Source organism: Bombina bombina, chromosome 7 (genome assembly GCF_027579735.1).
Source record: "Bombina bombina isolate aBomBom1 chromosome 7, aBomBom1.pri, whole genome shotgun sequence".
Lineage (NCBI taxonomy): Eukaryota > Metazoa > Chordata > Amphibia > Anura > Bombinatoridae > Bombina > Bombina bombina.
Window position 1 is genome coordinate 304,236,306 of NC_069505.1, and position 18,344 is coordinate 304,254,649.

Here is an 18,344-nt window from a genome sequence, read left to right on the forward strand (position 1 = left end):
CGTCTCTGGAGATAGCATTGTCCCTCAAAAAGAAAATAATTGTGCGTTAAAAGAAATTCCACAGCCGTTAGTAAAAAATATACAATATCTTTGTTGTAGCTAGAGAAGTTATTTAAAAAATATGACAAAGCCTCTAACCCCTGGCGATGTGGGATGGATGTGTATAATGCAGTTACATCAATTGTCATTAAGCAATAGGTCTCTTTCCATGCAAGATTATTTAAACGCTGAAGGACATCTGTAGAGTCCTTAATGTAACTCATCAAATTAACAACCAAAGGTTGGAGATATGAATCTACCAATTCCGAGAGGGGCTCAAGAAGTGAACCCACCCCCGAAATAATGGGTCGGCCTGGAGGCTCTTTGTTATCCTTATGCAACTTTGGCAGAAAGTAAAAAATTGGTGTATAAGGTGTGGATGGTAATAACGTATCAAAAAAGGATTCTGTGAAGGCTCCTATTTGCTTGCCTAGGGTGAGAATGTCCCCTAATTTATCTTTAAATTTGTTTGTGGGGTTAAATGTTAGTTTAGTGTAAACCGCTTCCTCATTCAGCTGTCTATAGGCTTCCTTAGTGTAATAATCTCGGTTCATTATCACAACATTCCCCCCTTTATCTGATTCCTTGATCACAATCTGTTTGTTGTTTTTTAGGGATTTAAGGGCAAGACTTTGTTCTTTAGTGAGATTATGCAGATACCTTTCCTTATTTCTACCATTTTTGTCTTTCTGTATTTTCTCTGATAGCTGTTTTAGCTTATGTTCAACTGTACGTTGGAATGCATCAATACCTTGACTTCTACTATTTACAGGGTAAAACTTGCTTTTTGTCATACTAGGTTTAAAGTGTGGAATGGATACTTTTGGTTGTTCTGACAGATTAGTGTTAAGCATAGTGGTCAAATCTAATACAGAGCATTGTTCACTGAAAAGGAGATTGCTAGTGTCAGGTAAACTTTCAACTTTGTATTCAGTCTGGTCTGTGTATGTATTTGTTGTTTGTTCCTGTTCGGCACTGCCTTGTCCAAAGTGATTTTTTAAAGTAAGTTTCCTTACAAATTTATTAACGTCATGGACAGTGCCGAACAGGTCAAAGTGAGTTGTGGGTGCAAACCCTAATCCTAAACCCATAACTTCTATCTCTGTAGCTGTTAGATCATAGTCAGACAGGTTTACCACATTTTTTATATGTATTTCCTCTGTTGGTTTCGTGTCTGATATCTGGTTCCCCTTCCTCTTCTTCTGTCGGCTACTCCCCCTACTGCCCCTTCTGGTTTTTTTATCTTTGTTTTTGTCCCTGTGCGCTGGTCGTTTTTTGATACATTGTCACTATTATCAGTTGGTACGTCTAGTGCAGATACTGATTCTGTGATCATTAATTCCTCATTTGAATCGTGGTCTGAGGTGTCAACGTCGTATTCCGTCTCTGCAAAATGCACTTTTTTGCTATTGCCTTGTTTAGGCTGAGTATCTACTTTGTTTCTATGGAAACTGGAAGTAGGACGTTGACCTCTCACACCACTTTGCCATCTATAAACTTTATTAAACTCATAGTCCCTCTTGTCCCTTGCTAATTTTTGTTTCTTAAATTCCCATAGGTCTTTCGTGAATTTTGCCATATTGGCTTCAAATTTATTATCATAAGATTTAAAATCTTTGTCATTTTGAAACTGTTGTAGATCTTTTTGTACTGTTTTAATAAAGTCAATAGACTCCTTCCTTTGTTCCTTTTTGAACTCAATTAATAATTCCATCAGGGCAAAGGAGCAAGTGTCCAAAATTTGATTCCATTTTCTGATAAAGTCCATGTCATGTACCAAAAAAGAGGGGAATTTCCTTATCCTAAGCCCTCTAGGGATCCTTTTCTGACGTTTATATAGAAGGAAAGTTTTAATGTCCAAATCCAATTTAATGTCTTTCCTCCTTAATTCGTCCATTTGGAAGAATAACCCATCTAAAGTGTTCTCATTTTCTAATAAGATGTTATCCACATCTTCGTCATAAGCTTGCATGGTTGCTTCCAAATTGGTAAATACAAAGCCTTCCTGTGATTCTGTCATTGTAGCACAAAATGTTATTGTTTGTGAGTTTAGTATGTGTTTACACAATCAGTAAGCCTAAATACTGAAGCCAAAATGGTGTAGTCTCTTAGTCTCTTAGACTTGAATGCTGCCCCTTAGAGAAGTAATAATACAATTTCTGCTTGCTAAGGACGTCTTGTTACTCACGCTCACTAAAACGCTAATCCAGCTCAGTCTTTAAATTTGACTCGTTCCCTTCCGGCGTCTTGCAGCCAACACTAAACAACAGATACAGCAAGTAGAAAATTCCACTAGTGTGGCGCTTACCGTTCCTGCGAGGGTCCGGGGTCCTTTCACTGAGCAGCGTCACTTCAGCGTGTCTGAGAGATAATAGTGTGTCACGTCCGTTCCGCTCCTCCGTGCAGACTGTGTGAGAAATCCGGAAGTAGGGAGCCCAGCCGACACGCCTCTGTCCAGGCGTGATGAGAATACAAAGTACAACGTGAGAGAACGGCTACAGGGCTACAAACCTACTTAATCCAGTGAAAAAGGGGACAGCAAAAACAAAGTTTGTAAAAGTAAAAAGGCTTTATTGTGTAACACTAAAAACAAGTAGAGCCGTAGCTCAAAACAGCATACACTGAAAAAAGGGGTAACAGTGCAGCACAGCAGACATGTTTCGTGTGTCCTCAGCACACTTGTTCACTGCTATCTGATTGCTGCCGCTGTTACTCCTATTTAAAGGAACAACACACATTAATTAAAAACAAAAATTAACCCCTTATTGTCCTATTAAATTGAGTATGTTAGGCTAAAAAATTGACAGAATGGCATAGGGTACAGAGAGGGAGTTCAAGCAGCTAGATTATAGGCACATTAGTATATTATATAACAAAAATTAACTAGAAATCCAAACTGGCTCAATTAAGAGCAACTTAAAAAGAATAAGAATGTATATACATTTGTATGTGTTCTTAAATTATGCTGCTGATGACTCATATTAGGGGTACCTTAAATAGATTTGAGGAAGGGGATACAGACACAGACAAAGTCCTAGATGTAAGAGTGCAACAAACCAAAAGTACCCATAATCCCTAGTTACTGAGCCCTAGATTAGGTATGTTATAATTTGGTGAGCAGTTATAATACACTATTATTGGCTATATGCACTGTTGGTTTTTAGAAAAAGTATAATTATACCGGATATCACTTTAGTGTAACAAAAAAGGAAATGTAATGTTAGATAAACAGATTGACATCGCTTTCTTTATTAATGCCATATGGATATCTGGTGTTAAGTAGAAAAATCCATTGGGCTTCCTTATAGTCCAGCCTTTGGATTCTATCACCACCTCTTTTATGTGGTGGTACATGGTCAATTGCCTGTATGGACAAAAGGGCAGCATTGCCCGAGTGTTCAGATTTGAAATGTCTGGCTACGGGAGTGAAGATATCTGGGTCTTCTATATCCCTGACATGTTCCTGGGCTCTGTCCCTAACAAGTCGTTTGGTTTTCCCGACATATTGTATGTTGCACCCCCTGCAGGTCAGCAGGTAAATCACATGATTGGATTTACAGTTAAGATTGAATCTAATATTATATATGCGACTTGTTGAAGTTGAGGTAAAATTTGCCCCTTCCACTACGTGTCTACAGGTTTTGCACCTTTGTGTCCTACATTTGAAAAAACCAAACCTTTGTGGGAGCCAAGTACGTGTATTGGCACTTGCAAGATCGGAGGGTGCTATAATATTTCCAATAGTCTTACTCTTTCTTGCTACATATCTGCAACCCTCCGTAACTATCTGTGTCAAGTTTGTATCGGTGGCCAGAATAGGTAATGATTTTTTTATAATGTCACAAATTTTGTGATATTCTAAACTGTACGGTGTACTGAACACAAGTTTGCCCTCTTTTTGTGTATTTTGTCTGGCACCACTTTGTTTGTTAGTTTTATGTTTATACACTAACAGATTATCTCTTGGAATTTTATCCACTTCTTCTTTGGTTTGCCTCAACAAGGGTAGAGGATAGTCCCTTTGTAAGAGTCTGTGCTCTAGTATTTGACACTGAGTTTCAAAAGTTTGTTTATCTGAGCAGAGTCTCTTAGTTCTAATAAATTGTCCCTTAGGGATAGCTTTCTTGACATGTTGAGGATGGCCAGATTTATAATTTAGTATAGTATTCCCCCCTGTGGGTTTCCTATACACCGAGGTATTAATGGTTTTTTGTGCTGTATTGACTATAATGTCAACATCCAAAAATTCTATATGGTCAAGACTTATCTGTGAGGTAAATTTAAGATTCACATCATTTTCATTGATGTCCTTGACAAAAACTTTGGCAGATTCCACATCTCCATCCCACACCACCAGCAGGTCATCAATATACCTACCATAGTAAATAATATGTTCCTTGTGGGGATTGCTATCTCCATAGACGTGGGCAGCCTCCCACCACCCCATATAGAGGTTAGCGTAGGAGGGGGCAAACTTTGCTCCCATGGCCGTGCCACGTCTCTGGAGATAGCATTGTCCCTCAAAAAGAAAATAATTGTGCGTTAAAAGAAATTCCACAGCCGTTAGTAAAAAATATACAATATCTTTGTATCTGATATATACCAGGATATGCTGCTAGTACTGATGAGTGTGCATGAGCTTACAATTGCTTTATAGGGGTATCTGATATATACCAGGATATGCTGCTAGTCCTGATGAGTGTGCATGAGCTGACAAATGCTTTATAGGGGTATCTGATATATACCAGGATATGCTGCTAGTACTGATGAGTGTGCATGAGCTGACAAATGCATTATAGGGGTATCTGATATATACCAGGATATGCTGCTAGTACTGATGAGTGTGCATGAGCTGACAAATGCATTATAGGGGTATCTGATATATACCAGGATATGCTGCTAGTACTGATGAGTGTGCATGAGCAGACAAATGCTTTATAGGGGTATCTGATATATACCAGGATATGCTGCTAGTACTGATGAGTGTGCATGAGCTGACAAATGCTCTCTAGGGGTATCTGATATATACCAGGATATGCTGCTAGTACTGATGAGTGTGCATGAGCTGACAAATGCTTTATAGGGGCGTCTGATATATACCAGGATATGCTGCTAGTACTGATGAGTGTGCATGAGCAGACAAATGCTTTATAGGGGTATCTGATATATACCAGGATATGCTGCTAGTACTGATGAGTGTGCATGAGCTGACAAATGCTCTCTAGGGGTATCTGATATATACCAGGATATGCTGCTAGTACTGATGAGTGTGCATGAGCTGACAAATGCTTTATAGGGGCATCTGATATATACCAGGATATGCTGCTAGTACTGATGAGTGTGCATGAGCTGACAAATGCTCTCTAGGGGTATCTGATATATACCAGGATATGCTGCTAGTACTGATGAGTGTGCATGAGCTGACAAATGCTTTATAGGGGTATCTGATATATGCCAGGATATGCTGCTAGTACTGATGAGTGTGCATGAGCTGACAAATGCTTTATAGGGGTATCTGATATATACCAGGATATGCTGCTAGTACTGATGAGTGTGCATGAGCTGACAAATGCTCTCTAGGGGTATCTGATATATACCAGGATATGCTGCTAGTCCTGATGAGTGTGCATGAGCTGACAAATGCTCTCTAGGGGTATCTGATATATACCAGGATATGCTGCTAGTACTGATGAGTGTGCATGAGCTGACAAATGCTTTATAGGGGTATCTGATATATACCAGGATATGCTGCTAGTACTGATGAGTGTGCATGAGCTGACAAATGCTCTCTAGGGGTATCTGATATATACCAGGATATGCTGCTAGTACTGATGAGTGTGCATGAGCTGACAAATGCTTTATAGGGGTATCTGATATATACCAGGATATGCTGCTAGTACTGATGAGTGTGCATGAGCAGACAAATGCTTTATAGGGGTATCTGATATATACCAGGATATGCTGCTAGTACTGATGAGTGTGCATGAGCTGACAAATGCTTTATAGGGGTATCTTATATATATCAGGATATGCTGCTAGTACTGATGAGTGTGCATGAGCTGACAAATGCTTTATAGGGGTATCTGATATATACCAGGATATGCTGCTAGTGCTGATGAGTGTGCATGAGCTGACAAATGCTTTATAGGGGCATCTGATATATACCAGGATATGCTGCTAGTACTGATGAGTGTGCATGAGCTGACAAATGCTCTCTAGGGGTATCTGATATATACCAGGATATGCTGCTAGTACTGATGAGTGTGCATGAGCTGACAAATGCTTTATAGGGGTATCTGATATATACCAGGATATGCTGCTAGTACTGATGAGTGTGCATGAGCTGACAAATGCTTTATAGGGGTATCTGATATATACCAGGATATGCTGCTAGTACTGATGAGTGTGCATGAGCTGACAAATGCATTATAGGGGTATCTGATGTATACCAGGATATGCTGCAGTTTTGAGCTTTTGATTGAGGCTTAGATTTAAACTTTTCTGGAAAACTCCACAATTATTATTATTATTATTTTATATATATATATATATAATGATGGTCATAATGCTACAACAAAAAGGGCCTCTACACAAACAGACAAGTATATATTTTTTTAGCCAGGTGATCACTAATTACCTCAATGATCATCTGACTATAATACCTAGTAGTACTTGAATTTGAAATAGGGGGTCTATCTTCTTTTTCTACATAATGGCTTTTTTGGGTCTCTAAAAAAATCAATTTAAAAAAATCATACAGTACAGGGAGTGCAGAATTATTAGTCAAGTTGTATTTTTGAGGATTAATTTTATTATTGAACAACAACCATGTTCTCAATGAACCCAAAAAACTCATTAATATCAAAGCTGAATAGTTTTGGAAGTAGTTTTTAGTTTGTTTTTAGTTATAGCTATTTTAGGGGGATATCTGTGTGTGCAGGTGACTATTACTGTGCATAATTATTAGGCAACTTAACAAAAAACAAATATATACCCATTTCAATTATTTATTTTTACCAGTGAAACCAATATAACATCTCAACATTCACAAATATAAATTTCTGACATTCAAAAACAAAACAAAAACAAATCAGTGACCAATATAGCCACCTTTCTTTGCAAGGACACTCAAAAGCCTGCCATCCATGGATTCTGTCAGTGTTTTGATCTGTTCACCATCAACATTGCGTGCAGCAGCAACCACAGCCTCCCAGACACTGTTCAGAGAGGTGTACTGTTTTCCCTCCTTGTAAATCTCACATTTGATGATGGACCACAGGTTCTCAATGGGGTTCAGATCAGGTGAACAAGGAGGCCATGTCATTAGATTTTCTTCTTTTATACCCTTTCTTGCCAGCCATGCTGTGGAGTACTTGGACGCGTGTGATGGAGCATTGTCCTGCATGAAAATCATGTTTTTTTTGAAGGATGCAGACTTCTTCCTGTACCACTGCTTGAAGAAGGTGTCTTCCAGAAACTGGCAGTAGGACTGGGAGTTGAGCTTGACTCCATCCTCAACCCGAAAAGGCCCCACAAGCTCATCTTTGATGATACCAGCCCAAACCAGTACTCCACCTCCACCTTGCTGGCGTCGGAGTCAGACTGAAGCTCTCTGCCCTTTACCAATCCAGCCACGGGCCCATCCATCTGGCCCATCAAGACTCACTCTCATTTCATCAGTCCATAAAACCTTAGAAAAATCAGTCTTGAGATATTTCTTGGCCCAGTCTTGACGTTTCAGCTTGTGTGTCTTGTTCAGTGGTGGTCGTCTTTCAGCCTTTTTTTACCTTGGCCATGTCTCTGAGTATTGCACACCTTGTGCTTTTGGGCACTCCAGTGATGTTGCAGCTCTGAAATATGGCCAAACTGGTGGCAAGTGGCATCTTGGCAGCTGCACGCTTGACTTTTCTCAGTTCATGGGCAGTTATTTTGCGCCTTGGTTTTTCCACACGCTTCTTGCGACCCTGTTGACTATTTTGAATGAAACGCTTGATTGTTCGATGATCATGCTTCAGAAGCTTTGCAATTTTAAGAGTGCTGCATCCCTCTGCAAGATATCTCACTATTTTTGACTTTTCTGAGCCTTTCAAGTCCTTCTTTTGACCCATTTTGCCAAAGGAAAAGAAGTTGCCTAATAATTATGCACACCTGATATAGGGTGTTGATGTCATTAGACCACACCCCTTCTCATTACAGAGATGCACATCACCTAATATGCTTAATTGGTAGTAGGCTTTCGAGCCTATACAGCTTGGAGTAAGACAACATGCATAAAGAGGAGGATGTGGTCAAAATACTCATTTGCCTAATAATTCTGCACTCCCTGTATATATCTTTAGCCACACAATCGCTGTGACTGCATGATCCCCCTAGTTATACTGTCCAATATAATACCCAATTTTGAAAAAGGGTCTGTCTTTTCTCACTTGAGTCATCTTGGAGTTAGTAAGCATTTAATTTTCACTTACAGACAACTTTTCCCTTAAAAATTAATTACTTTTAACCACTAAATCTTCCCCTTGAAAGATTAGGTGATTCTCTTTAGGTGATTAGGTCTTGCGGATGTCTCCTCTCCATTTACATATACAATTATACCTGGAAGTGTGGGCCGTGGTGTGTGTGTGTGTGGGCTGTGGTGTGTGTGTGTGTGGGCTGTGGTGTGTGTGGGCTGTGGTGTGTGTGTGTGGGCTGTGGTGTGTGTGTGTGTGGGCTGTGGTGTGTGTGTGTGTGTGGGCTGTGGTGTGTGTGTGTGGGCTGTGGTGTGTGTGTGTGTGGGCCGTGGTGTGTGTGTAGGGGGGCTGTGGTGTGTGTGTGGGCTGTGGTGTGTGTGTGTGTGTGTGTGGGCTGTGGTGTGTGTGTGTGGGCCGTGGTGTGTGTTTGTGGGCCATGGTGTGTTTGTGTGGGCCATGGTGTGTGTGTGTGTATGGGCTGTGGTGTGTGTGTGTGTGTGTGGGCTGTGGTGTGTGTGTGTGTGTGGGCTGTGGTGTGTGTGTGTGTGGTGGGGGGGCTGTGGTGTGTGTGTACACCTGTGTATGTGTCTGACACACAGTGTGTGGATGTATGTGTATATAAGTATCTCTGTGTGTATTATATCTGTGTGTTTGTGTGGTACAGTGCTTTGCCCCATTTCTTTTAAGTATTTTTTGTTCTGGGTAGAGGCCCCGGGCTGTAAATCTGCCTAGGGACCTGCACTTGCTAGGGCCGGCCCTGGCGTCTCTGTAATGTTCTTGTTATCATACGAAAAACACATAAAAATAAGGCCCAGTTCAACTCAACTGTTCCTAATTGTCAGCATAATTCTTCATTATATACATAAACAGTTATTCCAATAGTACAAATGGTATATTGCAATATATACAATGTTATAGTGATCCACATTAGTGGATTTATGGGTTTTTTTTATATATAAAATGTTGTGCATTACCTTAAATGATTTTTTTTTTCCATTTTAAAAACTGTGGGGCGGGGTTGGGGGTGGAGATTGGGTGGGGTTGGGGCGGAGATTGGGCGGAATTGGGGTGGAGATTTGGTGGGGTTGGGGGCGGGGTGAAAGAGGGGCCACGCTATGTCATCCTGCCTTGGGCCCCGCAATGGCTAGGGCCGGCCCTGCCTTTTTGAGAATCTCAGTGCCTCTGTGTTTTATTTTGTTTTAAAGTGAAGGTCCATTTTGATGAATTAGTGCCCGGTTTTTAATAAACCTATTAAAAACAAGGGCACTTTAATTCAGCAAAATTGACATTTCACTGTTTCCTTCAAAAACTTACCTTTCTTTCATGTAATTGGCAAGAGTCCATGATCTAGTGACGTATGGGATATACAATCCTACCAGGAGGGGCAAAGTTTCCCAAACCTCAAAATGCCTATAAATACACCCCTCACCACACCCACAATTCAGTTTTACAAACTTTGACTCCTATGGAGGTGGTGAAGTAAGTTTGTGCTAGATTTCTATGTTGACATGCGCTTCTCAGCATTTTGAAGCCCGATTCCTCTCAGAGTACAGTGAATGTCAGAGGGATGTGAAGGGAGTATTACCTATTGAATACAATGGTCATCCTAACGGGGATCTATTTCAAAGGTTCTCTGTTATCGGTCGTAGAGATTCATCTCCTACCTCCCTTTTCAGATCGACAATATACTCTTATATACCATTACCTCTGCTGATTCTCGTTTCAGTACTGGTTAGGCTATCTGCTTTATGTAGATGAGTGTCTTTTGGTAAGTATGTTTCTTTTATTTAAGACACTCTTAAGCTATGGTTTGGCACTTTATGTTTAAAGTTCTAAATATATGTTTTTACTTATATTTGCCATGATTCAGGTTTATCAGTATATTTCCTTTTTGCAGACTGTCAGTTTCATATTTGGGAAATGCATTTTTAAAAAAAAAAAAAAAAAATTGCGGGCTGTATTAGACTCGCGAGAGCGCAAAATGCTATAATTTATTGCGTCATTCTTGGCGTGAGACTTTTTTGGCGCAAGAATTACGTTTGTTGACGTAATTTCATCATTTCTGGCATCTTAGTTGGCGCCGAGTTTTTTTTTCACGAGGTTGCGTCATCTATGATGCTCGTGTTTGTTGCAGACTTTTTGGCGCCAAAAAATATTTTCGCAGTTGTGGGCGTCATACTTGGCTCCAAACTTTTTGACATTATTTAAGAATTCATTTCTTTTTGCTTCTGGTTTCCAGAGGTCTATTTTGTTTGCATTTCTTTCCCATTCCTGAAACTGTCATATAGGGAAATTGATATTTTGCTTTATATGTTGTTTTTTCTATTACATTTGCAAGATGTCTCAAAACTGTTCCTCTTTCAGAAAACATGTTGGATTCCTGCTGACTGATATCAGTCCTACCAAAGCTAAGTTCATTTTAATGTTATGAATTTTATCTTTAGCTGTGGTTTGTAATAAGTTATCATGATAAACTTTTACATGCAGAGAAAATGTTCATCAGTATTAATGCATTGTCTATTGCTATTCTTTTAACATCTAATGTACAAGATATACCTGGGAATTTATAAGAATATTTTTCTCATTCTATTCTGAAGACTTTGTCTGCCATTCCGCCTTCTAATAAAATTTAAAGGTCTTTTTTAAACTTCTCATTTAGTTGATAAATTTTCAAATGACCGACAACATACTGTATTATCCTTCTCTGATGAGGATTTATCTTATTCAGAAGATCCTTCCTCAGATATTGACACTAACAAATCTACTTTTTTATTTTAATGGAGTACATTTGTTCTTTGTTGAAAAAGTGTTGATTATATTGGATATTGAGGAGACTAGTCCTTTTTGATTTTATGGCTAGTTAATATTTAGATTCCGTTTATTAACCTCCTGTGGTTGCTTCAGAGGTTTTTTTCCAGTTCCTAATACTAGGGAATGGAATAGATCTGGTACTTCTTTTATTCCTTCTTTAAGGTTTTAAAAATTATATCCTCCAGTTAGTTTGGAGTTTTGGGAAAGATCTCCAAGTTAATGGGGTTATCTCTACTCTTGGTAACATACTACTATTCCTATGGAAAATAGAATTTATTTTAAAGGTCCTTTAGATGGTAAACTTGTATCTTATCTAAGGAAAATTTATTTATTTTCAGGTCCTTTTCTTAGGCCTGCAATTTCTTTGGCTTATGTTGGGAAATGGGTAATAAAGGGATTATCTATCTTTTAAAACAATAAAAATTCTGGTGTAGACTGTCCCTTTAAACGGGGAGTTTGGTCTGTCACTGTGAAGCGGGCGTAACCCTTACACTACCTGATCGATACAACATCATACCTGATGTTTTAAAGCACGTTATTCCAAACAATTTAGGAATAGTGATGTCCCGAAATGTTCGCCCGCGAACAGTTCACCGCGAACATAGCTTGTTCGCGTTCGCCGCTACGGGCGAACATATACGATGTTCGATCCACCCCCTATGTGTCATCATTGAGGAAACTTTGACCCTGTATGTCACAGCCTTCTGACACATTAGAGCCAATCAACATCAGACACTCCCTCACAGACCCTCACAGCTACTCGGAAGCCGCCATTTTAGACTCATAACGACCTTGCTTTCTTATTGAGAGGACGTGTGTAGTGATGTCCCGAACTAGTCGCCCGCGAACGGTTCCCAGCAAACATAGCTTGTTCGCGTTCGCTGCTGCGGGCGAACACATGGCGATGTACGATCCGCCCCTATGTGTCATCATTGAGGAAACTTTGACCCTGTATGTCACAGCCGTCTGACACATTAGAGCCAATCAACATCAGACACTCCCTCACAGACCCTCCCAGCTACTCGGAATACGCCATTTTAGACTCATAACGACCTTGCTTTCTTAATGATAGGACGTGTTGTGTTTTTGCTCCTGACATTAATAGGAAATACATAGCTAGGCTAGTGTATTTAGTGTCCACTACAGTCCAGAAGGACTCCACTCATCTCTGCTGCAAGGACAGCACCCCAAAAAGCCCTTTTTAGGGCTATATTTCGTGCCGTTTTTTTTTTTCCCCCGTATTTTTTTTTTTTTTTTTTTTTTTTAAACAAGCTTTATTTGAAAATGAATAAAGACATTGTACATAGAGCAGAAATACAAAGGGAACAATTTGTGGGAGCGCGAAGCGCAGGACCACATTACAAAAATCTAAGTACAAAGATGAAAAGCTTGACATTTTTATAACTATTAGTTGATCAATTCTGTATGTGCTATAAGATAATACGTGTTATACCGTCTCAATCTATCGAGACACACTTAGGAAAGGTAGAAGAGGGAAAAGTTATGGGTAATTGGGAGGAGGAAGGGAGAAGGGAGAAAAAAAAAAAAAAAAAAAAAGAATTTAGGGAATGGTAAGGGTCTGAACTTTGTTCTCGGAGAAGGAGGTAGACTCCTTTAGATTTCACGCTGGGGCAGGAGACCAAACAGCCAGCATTAGTTCATATGTCACCATTTGGTTGCACCAGAAGTAGTGCAGTTTTTCCATAACCAAAAGGTCATTGACAGCGGCCCGCCAGTCAGTCAGAGTAGGTATATCTTTTGACTTCCACATTCTAGGAATAAGCCTTTTTGCACCGGTAAGCATAAGTAAAAGGAGAGCTCGGCTATGTGTGGTTTTGATATTGGGGAGATGTAAGAATAGCAGGGTCTCGGGGGTGTTGGGAATGGTTATGTTCAGTTTTTCTGATATTTCCTTCATAACCGCCTCCCAAAATCTGGAAAGATTGGGACAGGACCACCATATGTGAACAATGGAGCCCTGTTCTCCACACCCCCTCCAACATGTGGCACTAACCGCGGGAAAGAGCTGATGAAGTTTTGCAGGGGTATAATACCATCTGGTCAATAGTTTAAGGTGTATTTCCTGCACAGTGGCTGATACCGATGACCCCTTGGTCAAAGCAAAGGCTTTAAGCCAATCGTCCTCCCCAACCTCTCTTCTAAGTTCTCTATTCCATGTCCTAGTGAATGTAGGTAGCTGGGTGTCTGGTGGAATGAGTAGGAGTTTGTATATCTTTGAGATCAGTCTCCTAGGAGGAGTGATTTCGGTGCACAGGGACTCGAAAGGCGTCAGGGTTCTGAGAAAATTATGTTTTTGTTTGTGGGTGAGTAGGAAGTGAGAAAGCTGGTGGTATCTTAGCCAGGAAGAGAAGACAGGACCAGACTGGTCCTGTAGTTTTAGTTGTGATAGTAGTCTGCCCCCCTCTTGTGCGTAATGTAAGATTCCCACTCTTAATCTGTAGGGGGAGTTTGTGCGTCTACCGACTTCATAGTATGGTAACTCTGGGTTTTCTATTATGGGAAGCATTGGAGAGACAGGGGACGATATGTGTGTGCTGGTAGCTATCAATTTGTCCCACACAGTTAGTGTTTCATGTATTATATGGTATTTTTGTATTGGCTTGGGACGTTTATTCGCAGGTATCCACGCCAGGGATCCAACATTATTTAGTTGTAGTATTTGTCCGTCTATTCCGACCCATTTTTTTTGCATGGAGTTCTGTGACCACTCAGTCAGTCTTTGTAGAAAAATGGCCCTCCTGTAAGAAGCTAGGTCTGGGAAGCCTAGTCCTCCCTTATCTCTAGGAAGATACAATGTCCGTCTGGGTATTCTCGGTCTCGTACCCTTCCATATAAACTGTTCTATGGTGCTTTGGAGTTGGGGCAAGAAGTCGTTCGGTAAGCGAATCGGGACTGTTTGCATTACATACAATATTCGTGGTAGAATATTCATTTTGATGAGGCCTATCTTCCCTAACCATGAGAGTGATTTATTACTCCATGAAGACAGGTCATTGACTATCTCTTTACGTAGGGACAAATAATTGTTTTTAAAAATGTCAGAGGGGTTTGCAGAAAGGTATATACCAAGATATTTCAATTTGGTGGGAGTTAGTGTCATCTTATAGTTATTGGATAGGAAGTCTATGTGTTCAGTAGGGGCGTTTATGTTAAGAAGCTCTGATTTAGTTAAGTTTAGGTGAAAATTAGACAATTTGCCATACTCATTAATCTCTTTCAGGAGTTCAGGGACAGATGTTTCAATGTTTGTAAGTGTATAGAGGACATCGTCGGCGTAGAGGGCCTGTTTGTGTTCTTCATTTCCAATTTGTATTCCCTTTATGTTTGCATTATGTCTAATTTTTTGAGCGAGCGCTTCTATTGAAAGAGCGAATAATAAGGGGGATAAGGGGCATCCCTGTCGGGTTCCGTTGGAGAGGTCAAATCTATCCGACAGAATACCGTTCACTCTAATACGTGCGTTCGGGGCAGAGTATAATGCAAATGCCATGTTTGTGAAAGCTGAACCGATATTCATTGCTGACATGACTCGACGCAGGAAGAGCCAGTCGACCCGGTCGAAGGCCTTCTCTGCGTCAGTCGCCAGGAGGGCCAATGGTACTTTTTCAATTTGGGCAAAGTTAATAATTTGGAGGACCTTGGAAGTATTATCTCTTGCCTCCCTACCGGGTACAAAGCCCACTTGGTCAGAAGAGACAAGAGAGGGGATATACTTATTGAGGCGGTTCGCTAGAATTTTTGCTAGGATTTTGATGTCCATGTTCAGCAAGGATATGGGTCTAAAATTCGCAGGGGAGGTAGGGGGCTTGCCGGGTTTGGGTATAAGTGAGATATGTGCTTCGAGCATTGTGTCAGCTAAAGTGGGCTCTGTTATCAGGTTGTTGAACAATTGGAGCAGCAGTGGGCTTAGTGTTTTGCTGTAAAGTTTGTAGTATTTTAGCGAGTAGCCGTCTGGGCCCGGACATTTCCCGGTGGGGAAATCTTTAAGGGCTTTAGAAAGTTCTAAGGCAGTGATGGGCTCGTCTAGGCAGTTCTTCTGGTCGGGATCTAGTCTTGGCAGTTCAAGGTCTGATAGGTATTGATCTATGAGCTGTATTTTAGTGTCTGTTGGGACTGCATGTTCCCCCTGGTCAAGCTTGTGCGATATATTATATAATGCTTTGTAATACGTGTGGAAAGAATTTGCAATTTGTTTACTACTTTTCAGTGTTGTGCCATCAGGGTTCTGGAGACTGTGGATATATGTTTTGAGTTGTTTTCTACGGGTCGCTCTGGCTAGCAGTTTCCCCGGTTTATTGCCTCCCTCATAGTATTGTTGTTTTATTGCTAAGAATTTGCGCTGGCAGGACTCTCTTAGGTGGGTCTGGAGCTCCCTCCTAGTGTCTTCCAATCTAAGTTTAGCCTCCCTGTCCCGCGGGGCATTTTTATGTGCAGCTTCAAGTTGTGTAACCGTGTTCAAAAGTTGGGTATGTTTTAATCTATACTGTCTATTAAGGCGGGCTCTGTGTTTGAGAAATTCTCCCCGGATAACACACTTATGAGTCTCCCAGAAGTTTATTATTGAGGTCTGTGAGGGATCGTTATGTTGTAGATAGTCTGTAAGAGATTTTTGAATTTCAGAGCTTATTGCAGGGTTGTCTAGTAGTGTATCGTCTAATCTCCATATATAAGTCGTGGGTGGGAGATCGGGCCATTGAACTTCACATGTGATTGGGGCGTGGTCTGACCAAGTAATCGGGCCTATAGTGCAAGATGTTACCATGTCAAGTCCGATAGAATCCGTAAGAAAATAATCTATTCTAGAGTATTTGTTATGTGGAGGAGAATAATACGTGTAGTCTCTAGTTGATGGATGTAATGTTCTCCATATATCGTGTAGAGCAAGACTTGAGATAGTGGATTTAACTGATTTGAGAGTTTTAGTAGGGGTACTGTCTAGTCCATTGGATGTGTCTAATGACGTTTCCATGGATATGTTAAAATCACCTGAAAGGAACACTGTTCCTTTCGCGAAGTCCAAAATGAGCCTCGAAACCTTTTGTAGGAATAGATGCTGTTCTGTGTTCGGGCTGTAGAGAGTAATAAGGGTGATCGGATGGTCATATAATGTTCCCGTTATCAGCAGGAATCTACCCTCTGTGTCCTTTTCTACATGTGCAATTTTTAGCGGGACTGAGTGGTGTATCAGTATCCCTACTCCTCCCTTTTTAGAGAGGCCTGACGCGAACAGGGCAGTGGGATATTGGGCATTAAACCACTTGGGTTCCCTGCCCCTGCGGAAGTGTGTCTCTTGAAAAAAGAGTATGTGGCTATGCAAATTCTTTAGGGCTCTGAAAGCTATAGACCGCTTACCTGGGTTGTTCAAACCTTTAGCATTAATTGAGGTTAATGTGAGGCCATGTGATCCGAACTTGCTATGTTGGTGGTTCATTCTGAAAAAAAAAAAAAAAAAAAAAAGGGAGGGGGAAAAGTTTTGAAGGGGGAAGGTGGATAGGGGGGATAGAGTAAGGTAGGAGTTATAGATTAGAGATATAAAGTAAATGAAGAAAGTGTCTTGTAGCGAACAAACAGAACACTGAAGGTCCGTAAATGGTTGTCTACATAAATTTAGTAACCTTCTAAATAACAAGTAACAAACAAAAGAAATTGGGGTTGTAATCCCCAGGCAAAAACAACAATTAAAGTATGTAGTAACTCTTGGTGGCGAATTTGCCACATTTTCAAGAGTTGACGTATATTTGGCACAGAACAGTGAGGTATGATTGGAGGGAGGTGAGTTAGGGTAGAGAGGGTTGGATCAGATGAGAAAAGGGGGTTGGATGGTAGGGGTGTGGTGTAAAAGGTGTCCACAGATCTTTTTTACAATTAAATCTCAGCACTGATCACACCAATAGAAACGCAGCACTGTGCAAGTGAAAGCAAGGAAGGTGTTATAGGTGCACGTATTTTAGTTATTCTCTTCTAAATTTAGGCATTGTGCATATTAACGTTATGACCTTGCAGGTGATCAGGGAAATGGCATTTGGCGTAACAGTGCGAAGGGGAATTTTTATGAGAGGACACAGGCAGTTTAGAAAGCTATATAACATTGAATCTACAGGTTAAATAACATTTTGAATAGGCTGGCTGGGTGAATGAGTTAAAAATCATTAGGCAGATAATTATTGACTACAGGTATGTCTCCATACCGAAATGCAATTATTTTTATCCTAAAAATTATACAGAGGCATATATCAATGAAAACATAAATGTAAAGAGGAGCTTACCCAGTGTCCCGGAAACTTCACACAAAAGTTTAAACTCAGCAACTAGCTTTTCTAAACAACATTCAAACTATGAGTTGAGTAACATTTTAATTAAACAAATTGGGTGGTTAGTCCAGATATCAGTTCAGGGCAAATAATAAGCCGGAGTCTCATAGGTTAGAGGGCCCGGCTGGAGGACCCAGGGGTTACTTCTTGGGAGTGACGCAGGTTTTCTAGTGCTAAGCAGTCGTAGAATGATTGGATATCTTCTCCTGCTTTGTATATTGCTGTCTTGTTGTTATGAGTTACCACTATGGAGACTGGGAAGCCCCAGCGGTATGGAACCTTGTGGGCTCTCAGGTTAGATGTTATGTGTCCTAAGTCTCTCCTTTTTTGTAAGGTTGTTGGTGATAGGTCTGAGAATATCTGAAGCTCCTCACCCGCATGTTGTACCGGGTGATTGGTACGGGCACACCTTAAAATTTCTTCCTTGTCTTTGTAGTTTAGAAAACGGACAATAATGTCTCTAGGGGGCGCTTTGGGGGGTGGTTTCGCCCTAATCGCTCTGTGAGCGCGTTCAAGCATTATGTCTGGAGAGGAAGGGGTGTTTTTCAGGGTACGGAACAAACTCTGCAAGTATCCTTCTATAGCAGGGGGGTGTACAGATTCTGAGGCCCCCCTGATGCGTAGGTTGTTCCTGCGCCCTCTATTGTCCAGATCCTCTAGTTTGTCAGATAGTTGCTGCAGTGCTTCTGCTTGGCCTTTGATTTCAGTATCC